The sequence below is a fragment of the Gossypium hirsutum genome, chromosome A01 (genome assembly GCF_007990345.1).
Source record: "Gossypium hirsutum isolate 1008001.06 chromosome A01, Gossypium_hirsutum_v2.1, whole genome shotgun sequence".
In the NCBI taxonomy this organism is placed as follows: Eukaryota; Viridiplantae; Streptophyta; class Magnoliopsida; order Malvales; family Malvaceae; genus Gossypium; species Gossypium hirsutum.
Window position 1 is genome coordinate 25,929,317 of NC_053424.1, and position 22,224 is coordinate 25,951,540.

A 22,224-nucleotide genomic window follows, 5' to 3' on the forward strand; every position below is an offset into this window, starting at 1 on the left:
AAATATAACACCCCTAGCCTGTATCCAACGTCATAATAGGATTACGAGGTATTACCCATCCAACACGTTCACATTGTCCCTTATAAGGCTCTACGAGGCCTTAAAACATGGTTTAGAAGAAGTTCAAGACTAAACCAATAACATTTGAAAACTTTGGGAAACTTAGAAAAATTTCATGCATTCAGGGGTCACACACCCGTGTAAATAGGCCATTTGCCTCACGCGGCCACCAGACACACCCGTGTCACAAACAGTGTGAAAACATGGCATGCATACTGACTTGCACCACACGGCCGAGAACACGCCCGTATGCCATGGCTGTGGCAAAACTGGAGGGGTTATTGACTTGGGTCACACGACCAGCCACACGCCCATGTGCCAGCCCGTGTGCTACACACGGCTAGTAGACACAACCGTGTGTTTAGGCTGTGCCAAACCTGTAGGGTATACTGAATTAATTCGAAAGGGTACCTTACAGGACACACGGCCGTATACCAAGGCCATGTGTCACACACGGCTGTATACCAAAGCCATGTGTCACATACGGTCAAGCCACACGCTCGTGTACTCGGCCATGTGGAGTGAAAATAGGCCTGGATAAAGCCACATTTCTCACCCTCCTCATGACTTCCTACAACAAGACATTTTATACCATTTCAACACATTTATAAGCATCCAAAACATCATCAACCCATGCACAATTCATGCCAGAATAACACTAGCCAATTTAATACACATTTACTACTCCAATCATATAGATTTCATATGTCAAATTCATCCATTCCACCTAATTTCAATATGCATTTATTCATTCATTAAAATAACTAACTCAAAACTCAAAATAACACCAATTCAATAACTTAATCTCATACCATACTATACCAAATTCACAAGGCATATCATTTATATCACATACCATATATAAACACATTCTATAAGCAAAATTCACATCCTACAACTTTACCAAATACAAGCCAAATCACATAACTATAATTCCATAACACAAAATGTACCATAATGACACTAGCTTATACATGTCATATACCATATATACAAGGATTCAAAAGTACCAACAAAATGATCGATAGTGTGATGACAGTTCCTAACGATCCCCGAGTCCGAGCTAGCTTTGATTATCTATAAAACATAGACAAATAACACACAGTAAGCTTCATAGCTTAGTAAGTTTGTAAGTGAATATCTCAATTCATCAAACAAATGTAATTTAACTATTTTCACATTACCAAAACAAAATCACATTAATCACAAACCTTTCTCATATCTCAAAACATGATCAAATACCATCTCAGTAAACTTTCTCAATCTAATACTCGAGTAAGTTCCTTATATACCTGTATCACCTCGTACTAAACTCTTTCTCAACCACATCATTTCCTTTACCCATTGAACCATTTGTTATAGAAATTGGATACTCAAATATCACAATCGTTACATACCTATACCACGGCCTGTAGCCAAATCAAGGTAACTTATCCCGGAGCACCTATACCATGGCTCGTAGCCAAATCAAGGTATTATTCGCACCTGAAGTGTCGATTTCATGGCCCAAAGCCAATACATTTACCTAATGACATGTCCTTAGCATCCTAACTATTCCTAAGGTTCAACCGGGAAGTTTCACTTGTCGATTTCATCGTCGAACACATCTGTATAGTCGTATTCACCATTCAAATATTATTCGTAATCTCATAATCACATTTTATGCAATACCAAAGCATATAACATACATTTATAATGAAATTACCACATACGAACTTACCTCGTACTCGAAATTAACGAATCGGATCGATTACTCGATAATTTTTTATTTCCCCCGATCTAAATCTGAAATCTTTCTTTCTTTATCTATATGTATTCAAAATTAACCCATTTAGTCAACTACTCATTCAATTTAATCCTTAAACACATATTTGGGCATTTTTTCACTTTAGCCCTAAACTTTCACATTTCTTACAATTTAGTCTTTATTTCACAAATATGAAATTCATTAAACCCAAGCCTAGCCAAATTTCATATAGGTCCCTAACAGCCCATATTTTTCATTTATTTCATATTTAAGCCCCTAAGTTTGCACATTTCACAAATTAATCCTTATTTGACATTTTTGTCAAAATTCCCTTTACAAAACATTAAAATCTATCAACAATTATTCATTTTTCATCATCATCTATCACAAAGCTCAAGCATTCATCAATGGCACTTCACAAAATCACCAAAAAATTCAAAAATTAAGATATGGGCTAGCTAGAACACAAAGCAACGATCACAAAAACGTAGAAATCATCAAAAACTGAGTTAAAACCGTACCTTAATCAAGAAAATAGTTGGTCGTTCCCTAAATGAGTGTAAAAGCTTCTTTTTCTTCTTTAATTTCAGTTAAAAGATGATGAAACACATAATTTTTGGTTTTATTTATGTTAAGTATATTTACCAAATTACATATTTAACCTTTCCTAAACCATTTAAAATCATCATAATATATGCCCATTTATGACCATTCCCACTATCAATATTCTATTCACAACATAAGGACCTTTTGTTTAATAAACCGAAGCAAATAGACACTCTTAAATTATAGCATGCTACTTTTGCATTTTACGCGATTTAGTCTTTCCGTCAAATTGAGCTATTAAACGATAAAATTAGCTCACGAAATTTTCACACATATATAATCACATGCTATAAACACCAAAAATAATATTAAAATAATTTTTTGACCTCAGATTTGTGGCCAAACCCTAGTTATGGCTTCCCCTTTTAAAATTCAGCCATGGAAGAAGAAGATGGACAAAAATTTACTTTTATTTTGTTTTTTAATTCATTTAATTAATAAATGACCAAAATGCCTTTTTCTTAAAACACTAAAATTTCTCATACTTCATGTCCATTTTTGTCCACTAACTTAACAAATGGTCTAATTACCATCTAAGGACCTTCAATTTAAAACTTCATAGCAATTAGACACCTCTAGCTTCTAGAACTCAAGTTTTGCACTTTTTTACGATTTAGTCCTTTTTACTAAATTAAGTGCTCAAATGTCAAAATTTTTGAACAAAATTTTCACAGAATCATTCCATAAAACTGTAGACTATAAAAATATAAGAAAAATAAATTTTTCTGCATAGGATTTTTGGTCCTGAAACCACTGTTTCGACTAGACCTAAAATTGGGTTGTTACATGTTTTGTAGGTGTTTATATTGCTTGGGTGGCTATTTGAAATATGCCTGATGAAAGTTGTAGTTGTAGATAAGTTGATAAACAAATGATTGTATTATGTTTGTTTGTCATAGGTGCATTCGCCAATAGTGAGTTCGCCATGGGGGAGTTTGACATAAGTGAGTTCGCCATGGGAGAGCTCGCTATAGGAGAGTTTGCCGTAGGTGCATTTGCCAAAAGTGAGTTCGCCATAGTGGAGTTTGACATAACTGAGATCACCATGGGAGAGTTCCCTATAGGAGAGTTTGCCATAGGGCTATGCCTAGTGTGGACTTTAGCAGACTGATTTGTTGTGTTATCGTGAATTAGTCTGTAAATTATTGTTGATGTATGTGTTGTGTGAATTCGTGAGTTTTAGCAATTTTAAGGTGATGCATTTAGAGTCTTTAAACTAAAAAAAATGTTTTAGAATTTTCATGTCTTAGTCCTTAAACTTCGCTTTGGAATTAAGTGACTTTTAAATTTCGTTTTGAGCTAAAATTTGTCCAAATCGTTTAAAATAAAATGCCCAATACACTGGTTGCTCCTGTAACACCCTTTACCCATTCCCGAGGCCGAGATCAGATATGAGACGTTACGAGTCGTGTACTCTAACATTTTCGGGAATTTTAGATTATAAAATTTCATCCCCATATGAGACCAATCAAAATTACATCTTATTGTCCCTATTATAGGCGTACGATGCCTTAAACACACATTGAGAACAATCCGAGACTAAACTGAAATCTTATGAATATCCATAGAAATTTTCTTGGTAGAGCCTCACACGCCAGTGTGAAGGCAAAGCACACGCCCGTGTTCCCTACCCATGTTGAATTAATTGAATTTACTTTCTAATTCGAACCTACAGAGGTTTCACACGACCAAGCACACGCCTGTGTCCCTGGCCCGTGTCCTTTACATGGCCTAGACACGCCCGTGTGGTCGCCTGTGTCTAAAAACTCGAGTATTCTGTTTATGATGTCAGCATGAATTTAAGGGCACATGGCCAAGACACATGCCCATGTGTCTAGGCTGTGCTCGAAACTAACTTAAAATTTTAGGTGCAGGGGACACACAGTCATACCATATGCCCATGGGGCAATCCGTGTGTCACAGACGGCCTGGACACACGCCCGTGTGTCTACCCATACGAACCCTTTTAGGCTATTTTCCAAGTCTTTGGTCACCCACTTTCATCTACTCTCACCTATAGGTTCCCATAATGCATAAATTTGTAGGTCATAACCCACATCAAAGTGAACCAATTCTCATGGCCATAAACCAATAAATATGTATACTTCAACATGCCTTCATTTTGGCAAATCAAATGACACATATAACAAAATAAACAAAAGCCCTATACATGCCATTGACCAAAATAAAAGTGTTTGTATACCAAAGATGGACTAATTGATAGTGTGTTGACTCTCCAACCTTCTTCCAATCTTTACGAGTCTTCGAGCTCTGAAAGACAGGGAAAAAAAGGGGTAAGCATTTACATGCTTAGCTAGCCCGAATAACTGGAAAGTAAACTTACCAAGTAATTAACATACAACCATATTTAGCAAATATACCAACAAGAATGAAATGGCTTCCCTATCACATGTACTCAATCAATAAGTTAGTCACAATAATAATGTACCATGTAATTCGTCTTAAATGAGCTCATCATTCATCCTTTCATTTATACATATATCTCATGTTAATCCCATTGAGTTTGTAGGAAATTTTGATGAGTTGCCCATTATTCGTCAAGTCATAAGAGTGATCGTCTCATGTACGCACTCTCGTGAATCTCACATCTTACGGCGGGATTACCAGTCCAGGCTAAATTCCCCGTATCGTAAACTCATAAGGAGATGTCAGGATTACCAATCTAGGCTAAATCCCTTATAGTGATAAACACCCTTAATGAGTTCGGATCTAAATTACCAGTCCAGGTTAAATTCAGCCCCTAATCGGATTACCCGTCTCAGCGAAATCCATAATGCACACATATTCTTTGGGAGGCTCGGTCACTCAAGGAACACCTGTCCGAGCTAGATCCTTTTCTATATTTGAGATCAACGGATTACCTGTCCGGGCTAAATCTTTTTTTACAACACATGCAGGATCTCAAGTCACATGTAAATCATTGTTTATCCATCGAATTTCCTTATCAATCTCAACCGTGTCATTTATCAACATATTATTATTAAGAATGTATTGCATAGATTTTCATGCCATCATCAAATACAATTATCATGCATTCATAAAACACACAATTAGGCATATCATGAGTTTACTTTAAGTTATCCGAACTTACCTGGTACTCGTCTCAGTATTGTGTTTCAATTATTCCGAAACCTTTCGTTTTCCATGATCGACCTCTGGAATTTGTTCCTTAGGGTCTATAACAATAAAAATGAATCATTAGCACCTCACATTATTCTTTTCGAGTACAAATTTCACCCCCAGACAAAATGATCGTTTTACCCCTAATTTAGTCCCTAGGCTCGTATAGTGAAATGCGTGCAATTTCTACCTTACCCAAGCCTAGCCGATTGTTTTTCCCTCTTATGGCAGCCCACATTTTCCCATTATTTCACATTCTTTACCATATTCTTTACATCTTTTGCAAAAGGTCCTTTTAGGGGTTTTTCATGAAAATCACCTAAGAAAAGATATTTAACACACATCCAACCTTCATATTGCCCCATAAAACATCAAAATACAAGTAACTCATGCATGGGTAAATTTTTAAACATGAACCCTAGCATGAACTATGGGTAGAAATAGAGAGAGTAAGCTACCGGGATTTCAAAAATACGAAGAACATTAAAAACGGGGCTTGGGAGCACTTACTATTGAGCTTGAAAATGTTAAAAACCCTAGCTATGGAGAGCTTGAGAATTTCAGCTGGATGAGGGAGAAGAATGGCTGATTTTTGGCTTATTTTTCCAATTTTATTTCATTAACTAGCCAAATGACCAAAATGCCCTTAAGCCCTTTCTTTCAAATTTCATCCATACATGCCCATTTTTGTCCAAAAACTTAGAAATTGGGAAAATTTCTCTTTAATACCTTCTAATTAATAATCTAAAGAAATTTCATGCAAATTGCTTCTAGAATCCAAGTTTTGCAATTTATTCAATTTGGTCTTTATTTTCTAATTGGACACCTTACTCATAGAATTTCTTCATGAAACTTTAACAAATGCATATTCTCATATCCTAGACCTCATAGTAATCATAAAATAAATATTTCAACATCGGATTTGTGGTCCCAACCGACTAGGCCCTATTTTAGGATGTTACATTTCTCCCCCTTTAGGGACTTTCGTCCTCAAAAGTCTTACCAGTAAACAGGTTCAGATATTGACTTCTCATGGTTTCTTGCGGCTTCCATGTAGCCTCTTCCACACCATGTCGATGCCATAAAACCTTTACCAAAGGAACGTCTTTATTTCTCAATTTTTTAGTCTCACGAGCTAGAATCTTGACATGTTCCTCGCCATAAGTCATGTCCGATCAAATTTCAACCTCAGTCGGTGAAATCACATGAGAGGGGTCTGATCAATATCGTCTTAATATAGATACATGGAACACGTCATGAATCTTTCCCAACTTGGGTGGCAATGCCAAACGATAGGCTAATGGTCCAACTCTTTCGGTGATCTCATACGGTCCAATAAATTGCGGACTCAGTTTGCCTTTCTGACCAAGCCTCAATACTTTTTTCCATGGAGATACTTTCAAGAAAACTCTATCTCCAACTTGGAACTCGATTTCTTTTCTTTTCAAATCAACATATGACTTTTGTCTATTTGATGTCGCTTTTAAATAGTCACGTATCATTTTAACCTTTTCTTCAATTTCCCTGATCAGCTTAACCCTGTGAATCTAACTTTCCTTGAGTTTCGTCCGATACAATGGAGTTCGGCATTTTTTGCCATATAAGGCTTCATAAGGTGCCATCCTCAAACTCGATTGAAAACTATTGTTGTAGGCAAATTGTCCCAATGGCAAGTATTTTTCCCAGCTACCCTAAAATTTGAGAATGCAGCATCGTAACATGTCCTCAAGAATCTGAATCATCGGCTCAGACTGGCCGTCTGTCTGTGGGTGAAACCGTACTAAAACTCAATTTCGTACCCAAGGCTTCTTGTAACTTTTTCCAGAACCTCGACGTGAATCTCAGGTCTCTGTCTAAAATAATCGATAGTGGTACCCCGTATAACCTCACAATCTCAGATACGTATAAGTTGGCCAACTTATCAAGAGAGTAGTCTGTCCTCACCAAAATAAAATGAGCCGACTTCATCAACTTATCCACCACAACCCAAATAGCATTTTTCTTTTCCGGAGTCGATGGTAATCTTGTCAGAAAGTCCATAGTAACTCTGTCCCACTTCCATTCAGGGACCATTACATGTTGTAACAAACCTGAAGGCACTTGATGTTCAACTTTGACTTGCTGACATATCAAACATTTCAATACAAATTCAGATATGTCTCTCTTCATGCCATTCCACCAGTACATTTTCTTCTAATCGTTGTACATCTTGGTACTTCCCCGGATGAATAGACAATCGGCTATCATGTGCCTCTCATAAAATTTTCTGAATAACTTCATCATTCCTTGGTACACAGACTCTGCCTCTGAACATCAAACATCCATCAGGACTAACCTAAAAATCTGATTCAATACTTGACTCACATTGAGTTCTTTTAGCTTACAGGTCATTATCATTGGTCTGAGCATTATAAATTCCTTGAAGAAATGTCGGCCTAGCCCTTAGCTCTGCCACGACCGATCCATCATCAAACAATGTCAATCGGGTGTTTATGGCCCTCAATGCAAAATAAAGATTTTCTGCGTAGCGTGTCAGCGACCACATTCGCTTTTCCCGGGTGGTCATCAATGATCAACTCATAGTCCTTAATTAATTCTAACCATCTTCGTTGCCTCAGATTCAATTCCTTTTGAGTCATCAAATACTTCAAACTCTTGTGGTCAATGAATATACCACAAGTCTCACCATATAAGTAGTGCCTCCAGATTTTCAAGGCAAAAACAATGGCGGCAAGCTCTAAATTGTGCTTCGGATAATTCTTCTCGTGTAGCTTCAACTGTCGTGAAGCATAAGTTATCACCTTGCCATCTTGTATAAGTACACAACCCAGCCCATTTAAAGATGCATCACTGTAGACCACAAACTCTTTTTCTGGCTCAGGTAATACTAATACAGGAGCTTCAGCCAACAATGTCTTCAACTTCTCGAAACTCTGCTGACACTTTTCCGTCCACTCTAACTTAACGTCTTTCTGTAGCAATCTCGTCATTAGAGTCGCTATCATGGAGAATCCTTTCAGAAATCTTCGATAGTAACCGGCTAAACCCAAAAAGCTTCTAACCTCGGTTATATTTTTAGGCGGTTTCCACTCAACAATAGCAGAGATCTTACTTGGATCGACTCGGATGCCTTCACCCGAAACAATATGACCCAAAAACCCAAATTTTTTAAGCCAAAACTCACTCTTGCTAAACTTAGCATACAATTGTTTTTCCTGTAAGGTCTGCAACACAGTTTTCAAATACTTCTATGTTCTGTTTCATTCTTAGAATAAATCAAAATATCGTCAATGAACACAACGAAAAACTTGTCCAAGTATGGCCGAAATATCCTATTCATTAGGTCTATGAATACGGCCGGTGCATTCGTTAACCCAAACGGCATGACAAGGAATTCATAGTGACCATACCTCATTCTAAAAGCTGTCTTAGGTACGTCCGATTTCTTAACTCGCAACTGATAGTAGCCAGATCTCAGGTCTATCTTAGAGAATACAGTGGCTCCCCTTAACTGGTCGAACAAATCATTCATCCTTGGTAAAGGATACTTATTCTTAATAGTTACCTTTTTCAATTGCCAATAATCTATACACAGCCTCATTGAACCATTTTCTTCTTTACAAACAATACAGGAGCACCCGAAAGTGAAAATCTCGGTCTTGCAAAACCTTTATCCGTTAGCTCTTGCAACTGTGCTTTCAACTCTTTCAACTTAGTTGGTGCCATCCTATACGGAGCATAGAAATAGGAGCTGTCCCTGGCACTAGTTCAATACCAAACTCTTATCTCTCTTTTAGAAGGTAATCCGGGTAATTCCTCCGGGAACACGTCTGGATATTCACATACTCTTGGCACAGACTCAATCTTCAACTCTGTTTCCTTAGTGTTCAGGAAAAAATCAGGATAGGCTTCATATCATTTTCTCATATATCTCCAAGCCATCATTAAGGTAATTACAACTAGCAGTGTATCCAATTCTCTTGAAACAACCCGTAGAATCTCACCATCTGGGCACTTCAATTTAATATACTTGCTACCACAGTTTACCACTACATCATGCAGGGCTAACCAATCCATGCCAAGTATTACATCAAACTCATCAAATGGCAATAACATAAGGTTAGCCGGAAAAAAATGACCCTGAATCGTCAATGGACAATCCTTACAGACTTTATCGACCATGATTGACTTGCCTAATGGGTTTGACACTCTGATAATAAATTTCATAGGTTCAATGGATATGTTCATACTAGACAGCAATTTCATGAAAATTTATGAATGCATCGACCCCAGATCAATTAAGGCAACAACACAAGTATTAACAAGAGAAAAGGTACCCGTGATGATGTTAGGAGTAGAGGCTTCCTCTCGAGCGTGTATTGCATACGTTCTTACCGGGGCTCGAGCCTCTGATTTTGTAGTGTCTTTGGTCGTAACCCAACTACCACTAGCACTTCTAAGATACCTCGGAGGCCTACCCTGTGAAGCAGGAGTACTTGACTTCGGGGCTACTTCCACCTCTTTATCTGTTCTCTCTGGGTAGTCCTTGAGGAAATGGCCAAGAGAACCATATCTAAAGCACGCACCACTCTTCATCCGGCACTCTCCGAAGTGAAATTTATTGCAGCTTTTACACTTTGGCTTTTGGTCATCCACACTCCCCACATTAGTCACCATTGGGGAAAAAGACTTTTGATTACGTCGTTTGGAGCTTCTCGCTCTACCTGAATATCATACCGATGAAGTGGAGTGTTCATGTTGGCTCCTTGACTTCTTTATGGGAAACAAGAGCGTCTTACCGCTGGATCTCTTGCTTGAAACTTGAGCTTCTCTCTTTGTTTGTTTTCTTTCATTATTAAGCTTCTCGGTCTTCTTGGCCTAATCAGCTAATGCAGCAAATTCTTGTATCTCAAGAATCCCAATCAACAACTTGATTTCGTCATCCAAACCTTCCTCGAAGCGTTTACGCATTTTTGCTCGGTTTGAACCCATTCAGTCGCATACTGACTTAGCATTACAAACTCCCTTTCGTATTCCACTACTGTCTTGTTCACTTGTTTAAGTTACAAGAATTCCTTTTGCTTCAAGTCTAAGAACCTTTGATTGATGTATTTCTTCTTAAAATCTGCTTGGAAAAATTCCCAAGTGATGTTTTCCTTTGGCACCGCTGACGATACAGTCTTCCATCAGTGGTATGCAGTATCCTTCAAGAGAGACACGGTACACTTTAAGCACTTCTCGGGTGTGCACCATAATTCATCCAGCACTCGTGTAGTATTCTCTAGCCAAAACTCAGCTCGCTCAACATCATCATCAATCTTGGCTCTAAATTCCTCAGCCCCATACTTTCTAATCTTGTCTACAGGGGCTTTACCAACTCTTACAGATGCCATACCTCGTGGCAATTCCTCATCTGGTTGGTTAGGGGGTGGGGGAGGTCGTGGTATGTTGGAGTTATTCCTCAAATAATCCCCAAACCACTCGTCCATCATGTCAAAAAAGACGGCTCTGGCCTCTTTCCAGCCTTCAGACATAGGCCTTCTACTACTACTAGAAACAGCTCATTGTACGGAAGCTGGAGCATGGCTCTCGGCTCCCTCAGACTCATCTTGTGCTTGATTGGAACACATTTACTATATTCAAAGATAATTAAACAGTTAGGAGATATCACACTATCAACATTCGCATAATAGCATGTATAGCAAAACTCAATACACTCTACGATAGTCCTAGAACTGACTAAATCGTAGCTCTAATACCACTAAATGTAACACCCCTTACCTATACCCGAGGCCGGGATTGGATATAAGATGTTACCAAACGTATACTCTAACATTTTCGGGAATTTAAAATTATAAAATTTCATCCCCATATGAGATCAATCAAAATTACATCTTATTCTCCCTATTATAGGCATACGAGGCCCTAAACACACATTGATAACAATCCGAGACTAAACTGAAATCTTATGAAAATCCATAAAAATTTTCTTGGTAGAGCCTCACACGCCCATGTGAAGGCAAAGCACACGCCCGTGTGCTTTGGGAACACGCCCGTGTTCTCTACCCGTGTTGAATTAATTGAATTTATTTTCTAATTCGAACCTATAGGGATTTCTACACGGCCAAGCACACGCCCGTGTCCTTGGCCCGTGTCCTTCACACGGCCTAAGCACGCCCATGTGGTCGCCCGTGTCTAAAAACTCGAGCATTCTGTTTATGATGTCAGCATGCATTTAGGGGCACACGGCCAAGACATACGTCCGTGTGTCTAGCCCGTGCTCGAAATTGACTTAAAATTTTAGGTGCAGGGGACACACGACCATACCACACGCCCATAGGGCGATCCGTGTGTCATACACGGCCTAGACACATGCTCGTGTGTCTACTCGTGTGGACCTTTTTAGGCTATTTTCCAAGCCTTTGGTCACCCTCTTTCATCTACTCTCACCTATAGGTTCTCATAATGCATAAATTTGTAGGTCATAACCCACATCAAAGTGAACCAATTCTCATGGCCATAAACCAATAAATATGTATACTTCAACATGCCTTCATTTTGGCAAATCAAATGACACGTATAACAAAATAAACAAAAGCCCTATACATGCCATTGACCAAAATAAAAGTGTTTGTATACCAAAGCTGGACTAATTGATAGTGTGTTGACTCTCCAACCTTCTTCCAATCTTTACAAGTCTTCGAGCTCTGAAAGACAGGGAAAAAAAGGGGTAAGCATTTACATGCTTAGCAAGCCCGAATAACTGGAAAGTAAACTTACCAGGTAATTAACATACAACCATATCTAGCAAATATACCAACAAGAATGAAATGGTTTCCCTATCACATGTACTCAATTAACAAGTTAGTCACAATAATAATGTACCATGTAATTCGTCTTAAATGAGCTCATCATTGTGATCCTCTAAAATTTTGACTTTGGTTGGCTTCTTTCCATCCATTCTCCATGCTTACATCTTCACCTATTTCACAAGCATTTGAGCCTCTTCCTCTAAAATTTCTTCCTCTTCCACGACCACGATCTCTCCCTCTTTGATTTTTAAAATCTCCCTTATTCTCATTTAGAGACAACTTTGACTGGAGTGCTTGATCTAGATCTACTTCCTTTTTCTTCTTGTTTAATCTTTCTTCATGGGCTTGCAACGAACCTGTGAGTTCATCAATAGTCATGGTACTCAAGTCCTTTGATTCTTCAATGGCAACCACAATGTAGTCAAATCTGGAATCTAAAGAACGGAGGATTTTCTCAACACCACGAATATCATCCATAGTTTCACCATTTCTTTTTAATTGATTGACTATGGACAAAACCCGTGAACAGTAATCAGAAACTGATTCTGACTCTATTTTTTGCAATCTTTCAAACTCTCCTCGAAGAGTTTGCAACTGAACTCTTTTCACCTTTTCATCTCCTTTGAATGAATTTTGTAAAAATTCTCATGCTTGTTTTGCCATGGTGGCACAAGCTATTTTTTCCCAAGCCGCTTTATATGATTGAACTCCTTGATATATCCAAAATAAGGCTTGCTGATTTTTCTTCCTTGATTTTCTTAGACTCTCTTATTGAACTTGTGTTAATCCTTCCTCCTCTTCAGTCTCAACTTCATTATAACCTTTTTCAACAATCTCCCAAACTTCTAGAGATCCAAGAAGAGCCTTCATTTGGATACTCCATTTGCCATAATTTTTTTTGGTTAATTGGGGAACGAAAGAAAGAGGAATAGAATTGTTCATTTCGATCGAACCTGGCTCTGATACCAATTTGTAGAAAATTGATCAAAATTTGGAGAAATAAAACAAAGAATATAATAAAGAATATAATGAAAAGAGAAATAATTTTTATGGAAGAAAGAAAACACCCTTTTGATTAATTTTTATTTCACTCACTCAATAATATTCTTCATCACATACAACTCTTTATATAGGAGTTGTAAGTGACTATTCATCTATATCACTAAATGCTAGGAGTTGTGACTATTCATTTACATAACTTAAATACTATAAGAGTTATGACTATCCATGCATGTGTGTAACTTTTCATCTTCAAGTCTCTTTGCATTATTAACTCTTCATATTCAAGCCTCTTCACATTCGTAACTTTTCATAATTTATTTTGTGCAAGATTAATTTAATTATGTGCCAACAACCAGATATAGTGACGGAGACACGTAAAATGCTAGAGAAATGGGAAGAAAGAAGAGCAGGGAGAGATGAATTCGAAATGGAAGTGTTTAAACAACTTCATGACCTTTCAGCTGATATTATATCAAGAACAGCATTCGGAACCTTTTTTGAACAAGGAAAACAGATCTTTTTGTTACAAGAACAACAAATGCAATTTTTCTCTCTCGCAGTCGAAAGCCTAAATATCCCAGGCTTGAGGTAGAGGTGATAACCCTCTTCATTTTTCCTTTAAAATATACCCCTATCTAACACATCATCCCTACTAGGTTTTTGCCTACTAAAAATAACAGAGAGATGTGAAGACTAGATAAGGAAACTAATGAATCAATTCGAGCACTGATCCGAGCAAACAATGAAACAAGAGAAGAATCTTCAAGTTTCCTTAGTCTGTTGATGGGTTCGGATGAAGAAGAGAGGTTAGGAGAGGAGGAAATAATAGGCGAATTCAAGACATTTTACTTTGCAGGAAAAGAAACAGTGGCAAATGCATTAGCCTGGGCGCTTCTACTTTTGGGTTTGAATCCAGAATGGCAAGATAAGGCAAGAGAAGAAGTGATTCGTGTCCTGGGTAGCAATAAGGTTCCGGTTGCAGAGAATTTGAAGGACTTGAAGATTGTAAGTTATCTCCTCTCTTAATAACCATAGTCATATATTTAGCCCTTAATGTTGATCTTTTCTTTCAATTTGATCATTATTATTATTTTAGCTAAATTTGGTCCTAACTTTTCAAAAAAAATTCAAATAGTTTTTTTAACGGAAATAATTCAAAAGTTATAAAAATTAAAAAATCAAAATCAAAATTAAAAAATAAAAAAGGTTGGTAAAAATTCAAAAAAATGGCATGATATATACATGAATTGTCGTGCAAACTGTTATCTTTTAAATTTTAACATCTTAGTATTCTTATTTTTAAAAAAAAACATTTCGACTCTTTTTCAAAAGTTTAATGGTCAAATTTAACTTTTTTTTCTTTTAATATTTAGGGTCAAATATAGCTCAAAAAAAAAATAAAACCAAATTATCAAAAGATGCAAATATTAAAGAATAAATTTGATATTATATCCTCATAATATTAACAGCATTTCACGGCTATATAAAAAGTTATAAATCAATATAATGACTTTAACCTTTCAAAATTCATTCCTAACTCTTAATACAAAATTTCAATTCCTGGATTAGCCCATTACAGTATTTGGTTGGGAAGGTGTGGATTGATCCAAGGATTACTATCAGGTCAAGTGTATTAAATAGCAATTAAGAGAATTTCATAAAAGAACAAAATAAAAAATATTTGTATTCACAAAACCTAAGCCCAAAACATAATAAAAAAAACGTAAACTATATTAATAGTCATTCAACTATTAATAAATTTCTTTTTTGTCACTCAACAATAAAAAGTACAAAATAATACTCAACTATTCAATTTTGTCTTTTTTAGTTACTAGTGGGCTAACAATGACAATTTTTAAAATTAGCATAATAGCAACTTTAACTCACTGCATTTATAAATTATGTTGGTTCTAAAAAAAATTAACTGATAAATTTTATCTTTTTTGGATGTTTCTATTTTTTGTATATTTTCAATTAAATTTAGCTGATAAATTTGTTTTTTTAATTTTTATGATGAAAGGGTAACAAAGAAAAGTAAATTTGCAAAAAATCAAATTACATAATATGTAAATATTGATGGTTAAATTTTTTTAAAATTAAGATTAAATTGACACTATATAAGTTTTGAAGGTTAAAGTTGCTATCATGCCAATTTTAAAAATTACTATTGTTAGTAAGGTGGTGACCAAAAAGACAAAATCAAATAGTTGGGTGACCATTTTGTAACTTTTCATAATTTGATAACTAAAAACGAAATTTACTAATAGTTGAGTGACATCCAGTGTAATTTACCTAATAAAAAACCAATTTTCATTAAAAATTTCAAAAAAAAATCGAATTTAATGTTTTTAGTTGTTATTCTTTTTCAATTTTTAACTTGCCAGTCTAATTGGATATTTTATCCACAGCATTAGTGAATGTTGGATAGTTGTAAGAATGAAGAGAGATGACCCCTAATTCATTTTCATTCCATCAACAAAATCCATATTACAACAGGTAAACATGATAATAGATGAAACACTCCGGCTCTACCCACCAATAGTGATGTTGATGAGGAAAACTTACAAAGATGTGAAGTTAGGGAACATCAACATTCCCGCTGGTACAGAGCTTTATTTGGCACTGGCTGCCGTTCATCATGACACCTACATATGGGGAAACGATGCTCACAAATTTAATCCTGACAGATTTAAAGAGTCTCGGAAGCATTTGGCATCGTTCATTCCATATGGTTTGGGCCCTAGATTTTGTGTGGGACAGACTTTAGCCACCATTGAGATGAAAACCATTCTGGCTATGATTATCCGGCAATATTATCTAGCGGTGTCGCCCACATACGTTCATGCCCCCAAGCTATTCATCTCCCTGGAACCTCAGTATGGCGTACAGTTACTCTTAACAAGAATAACTTTATGATGCTTTTCAAGCCCACTTCATGGATGCTTAGTAAAATAAGTGAAATTTCTATCTCTTTATATTATTATAACTCAATATCTCTTCTACCTATTGTTGTCCAGAGGATGATGAATCAACATTATGGATAGAAATTATGCCTATGAATGTATCCCCAGATCACTGGTACAATGACTTATTTGGTTAGCCATCCATTTAATTTTTCCTCTATTTTAGCTCTTAAACTTGCATTGTATGTCAAATCATCCCCAAAGGATAGAAAAATTAACATTTGTTAACTTTGCTGACGTGGCACTAATGTGGCAATCCATGTGTATGCCACGTTAGCAATTAATTAATTTTTAAAAATTTAAAAAATTATTTATTTGTTGACGTATGACAATCACGTATATATCACGTCAACAAAGTTGACAAATATTAACTTTTCCATTCATTTTGAGTAATTTGACAAACAACGTAAGTTTAAGTGATTAAATATACAAAAAATTAAATGAATAGCTAAAATGATTTTTTTATAAAGTGATAGGCCAAATAAGTCATTATACTTTTTAACTATCAATCATCTTTCTTTTTTTTTTGCCACTAAAATAATATTTGGACGATTGTCGGCAACGTAAAGGTATGCTTTTCGCAAAGGCATAATGAATTATTTGGCCTTTTAATTTTGTAAAAAAAAAAAGTTATTTTAGCACTCATTTTATTTTCACCTTTTTAGCTCTTAAATTTATGTTTTTTTTTTCAAACCAACCCAAAATTTATAGAAAAGTTAACTTTTTTAACTTTGGTTACGTTGCATACATGTGGATGACACGTCAGCATTTAATACATTCTTTAAAATTTTAAAAATTCAAAAAATTATAAAACTATTTTTAAAAATTAGAAATCACTAAAATTTTTTAAAATTTTTAAAATTATAAAAAATATAAAAATATTTTTTAAAATTAAAAATAATTAAATGATGATGTGTCATCTACGTGGCAATCCACGTGTATGCCACGTTAACAAAGTTAACAAATGTTAACTTTTTCATTTATTTTGGAGTGATTTGATAGAAAATGCAAGTTCAAGTGCTAAAAATGAAAATTTAAATGAAAGGTTAAAATGACTTTTTATTTTGTAAAGTTGGAGGGCCAAAAAATCATTATCCTTTTTTCAATTTGGTAGAGAAAATGTAACACCCCTAACCTGTATCCGACGCCGGAATAGAGCTACGAGGCATTACCGGATAATACACCTCATACACATACATTTATACATTCATAATTAAAATCCATTCCAAATCATTCACAACATCCCTCATAAGGCTCTATGATACCTTAGAATATGCTTAGAAATGGTTCGGGACTAAACCGACAACATATGCAAACTTTGAGAGACTTAGAAAATTTTCTTTAATTTCAGGGTCACACGTCTGTATGAACAGGCCGTTGCCTCACATGGCCACCCGATACGCCCTGTCACAGGCCATGTGAAAATAGGGCATACATACTGACTTGTACCACGCAGCTGAGGACACGCCCGTGTGCCAGACCATGTGAAATCTAAGGGGGTTACTGACTTGGGTCACACGACCGACCACACGCCCATATGCCAGCCTGTGTGCCATACACAGCCAGTAGACACGCCCGTGTGTCTAGGCCGTGTCAAAACTGTAGGGTATATTGACTTTAATTTGAAGGGTACCCCAGGGGACACACGACCGTGTAACATGACCGTGTGTCGCACACGGCTGAGACACACGCCCATATCTCTACCCACGTGGACAAAAATAGGCCATTTGCAAAGTTTGTCACCCTACACTCATATACACAATACAACCCATATGATACCATTTCAATACATATTTTAGCAAACAAAACATGTTATTCCATTCACATATCATGCCATCTATCCACATCCATTTCAAATACTCAAATCTTTATTCAAAACATACCAAATCAATATGCCAAAATCATCAATCTCACATAACTACTAAATGCATTTACTCGTCAAATTATCATCTATTTCATGACACAAATTGCACCATAACTCCATCTCAAAATCAAACCACAATATGCAAATCTTCCAATCATTAATACATCATCAACTAATCAACCAAATAAGAAATCACTTAGCAAAACTAATGACCATGGCAAACATGCAAAAACACATAGTAACTTATAAACATCACATATATCACTTAAAAACATTTAAATCAAGCGAACTCAAATAGTCGTACACATTATCATTTACAAGCCAAATCTCATGGCTAATATTATAACTCCAAACAAACCAAAATGGCACTAGCCAATACATGCCATATACCATATATACAAAACTTTAAAAGTACCAACGAGATAATCGATAGTGCGATGACGTATTCCTAACGATCCTTGAGTCCTAGCTAGCTTTGATAATGAATGAAATATGGAAAGAACACACAAAGTAAGCTTTAAAAGCTTAGTAAGCCATATACAGATAGTCATCCAATGAAAATTTACATATCAATTCAAATATGCAACATAGCTAACCACATACAAGTTCACAAACCTTTCTCAATGAATACTTATTCATGTTTACATGTAAGTTCATCAATTACTTCTCTTTACAATACTCGTATGAATCTCATACGTACCTGAGTCACTTAACTCTTTCACATAATCTTTCTTGACTTGACTTTGCCCATTGAACCATTCAAAATTGTTAAGGATATTTGGAAATCACATAAGCTCGTACAATGCCATATCCCAGATATGGTCTTACATGTTATCATAAATTGATGCCACTGTCCCCAACAGGGTCTTACACAAAATCGATTAACAATGCCAATGTCCCAGACATGGTTTTACACGAAATCTTAATATAATGCCAATGTCCCAGACATGGTCTTACATGTAATCACATCTCAATAACCTAATGTCGTGACATTCGTATCCTATACTATTCCTAAGGTTCGCATGGGACTTTCGGATGTCGTAACTCCGTCGATTCTTGCTCGTAATTGTTCTTTCAACATTCATAACAATTCAATGACAAGTAAATACATATAATTCAATTTAAATACATTTATTTGCATATGAACTTACCTCATAGTCAGAATAAACGAACGGAATCAACTATTCGTCAACTTTCGATTTTCCTCGATCTAAATCCATTTTCTTTCGTTCTTGATTTATATACATTCAAAATTAACTCTTTTATTCATTAAATCATTCAATTTAGTCCACAAACACATATTTGAGCATTTTTTCACTTTGGCCGTAAACTTTCACATTTATTTCAATTTAGTCCTTATTTCAAATAACACAAAATTACACCAATTCATTACAAACCCATGTGTGCTGAATTTTATATAACTTTATATCAATCCATATTTTCATTTATTACACACATTTAACCACACATTTTACACTTTTCACAAATTGGTCCCTTTTATGCAATTTCATTAAAGATCATTTTACAAAATATGATAATCTATCAACAAATACTTATTTTCCATCATCAAACATTCAAGAACTCAAGCTATCATCAATGAAATTTTACAAAATCATTTCAAAAATTGAAGCATGGGCTAGCTAGAACACGAAGTAACGAACAAAAACATAGAAATCATCAAAAAATCGAGCTCAAAACACACCTTAATCAAGTTAGATTAGTGTCGAAACCTAAATGCTCCCCAAAGCTTTATTTTCTTTTTATATTCAGTTATGGAAGGATAAAATGATGATGATAATTCAATTTGTTTTATTTTAATTAACTTAAATTACCAAATTACTTATTAATCCATAGTTAAAACCATTATAAAACACATAATTAAATGTCATTTATGTCCATCACCACTATCAATGGTCCAATTATAACATAAGGACCTCCCATTTAATAAGCCATAACAATTTGACACTTTTAACTTATAGCATGCTACTTTTGCATTTTACGCGATTAAGTCTTTTTTCTCAAATTGAGCTATTAAACGATAAAATTAGCTCACTAAATTTTCACACATATATATTCACGTACTTTAAACACCAAAAAAATAATATTAAAATAATTTTATGACTTCAGATTTGTGGTTCCAAAACCACTATTCCAGTTGAGCTAAAACCGGACTGTTACAGAAAATGTATCTAATAAATAAATAATTAAATAACAATGGAAAAAAGTTAATAAATTTTGATGAAATAAGATATTGATGGGTAGAAATAAAGATAGGTTAAGATTTTTGAGATTTTTTCTTAAAAGTTTATTATTTTATTCACGAAGTAAAAGAAAACTCGTTTAAGATGATGTGTAATGTCTTTTTTAATTATTTAATTATTATTTAATTAAATTTTAAAAATAAATTAAATTAACTCAAACTCGCTTGTGAAATTTTTTTATTTCACTACTAATTAAATAAGAAAATGAAGAAAAGATTTTTTTTTCCTTCACTTCTTTTATAAATAGTTTTATGAAAATGTTATAATTGTAAAAAATTAGTATAATTAATTTGTTTATCCAAATAAAAATTGTTAAAATTATTTAACTTTGTTATGAATATCTTATTAAGTGGATGTCCATCATGATCAAGATAAAGTTTTGATGTACTTTAAATTCTGATAGTTATTAGAATTAGATCTCTATTTCTTTTATACTTCTTATGCCTATAAATAAAGACTCTGATGAAGTACTATAATGACCCTTTTTGATCAATAAAGCATATTCTATATTGCTTTCATATTTTCTTTGTTCTTTATTCTCCCCATCTCTCTTTATTTTATAACACGTTATCAGCATGATCTTGCTCAAAGTGATAGTTCCTTTTATCATCAATCAAATTTATCCTTCATGATTTTCCATATCTTTGACGACAAGATGCAAAGCTTTTACAAATGGTGAAAGATTTGATATTGTTATCTATATGAAATCGAGAAGATGTTTATAATCACTACTTCTCATCCATGGTAACGATGTTGAAAGATTCAATCTCATAATGGATCGTGGTGATGACGATGATGTTAAAGATCTTCAGGTATATTTTACTATATTTTATTTATTATATCATGTTTATTTTAATTGGAGACTAATCATGACAACATTAATAGATAGATTATGATTTAAAATCCACACATGTTTGCGATGGTGATTATGAAATAAAGAATCTATTGGGACGTTTATAAGCCCATCCTACTAGATTTGTTGCATTCCCTGACGTGAATGTAAACATAAAGAAAATAAAATATATACATATGGAACACTAAAAGTGGGAACATAGTAATAAATAAGAGAATAATAAGAGTTCTCAAGATAACTCTTCAAAGGGTAAAGATAACTTATGTTATCAATATGATATGAAATATTATTGGCCACATATGATATTTTGTTTTTGTTAATATTCTTTGAGGAAGGATATGAGAATGTAGTAGTAAATTCTATCATTATAGATAGAACGTATTTATCTTATTTGGTACTAAAACAAATAAATATTATTTCAATATTTGATAGTACAAAATTAGTCAAAAGCTCTAGAAAAGCTAAAATATTAATATCTTGTGATGGTCAATCCATTGGTTTTAAAAGATATTTATAAAGGATCTTATATTGTGATTTTGAATAAGGAAAATATTATATTTCATATGAATCACTATTGCTATAAATATCTATTTTGAAAGGAAGAAAAAGGGAGGATTGAGTTATTGATTACTCTTGTTATTAAATTGAATTGATTGTGATTATCTTTGTGATCCTATTTTGTTATCATCCCCATTAAGGGGTTGGAAGCAAAATATTTGACCGTGCAAGATCTCTTTATAAGCAATAAAATATGATAATTCTATCTAAAGCTCATTATGGTTAGATGCACCTAAAGTTGCAATTTTTTTTTAGATATTTGAAGATTTTGGCATATTCTCCGAAGCGAATATTGCATATAATTATTTGGAAATTATATTTATTGACTTGGTGGCATTATAGACTTCACATTGATTT

General features: G+C 34.7%; 1 pseudogene; it reads left to right on the plus strand.

Annotated features, from left to right (window-relative positions):
• The first annotated feature begins 13,359 nt into the window (after window positions 1–13,359).
• Window positions 13,360–14,408, plus strand: LOC107917393 (cytochrome P450 CYP72A219-like; annotated as a pseudogene).
• The last annotated feature ends 7,816 nt before the right edge of the window (window positions 14,409–22,224 follow it).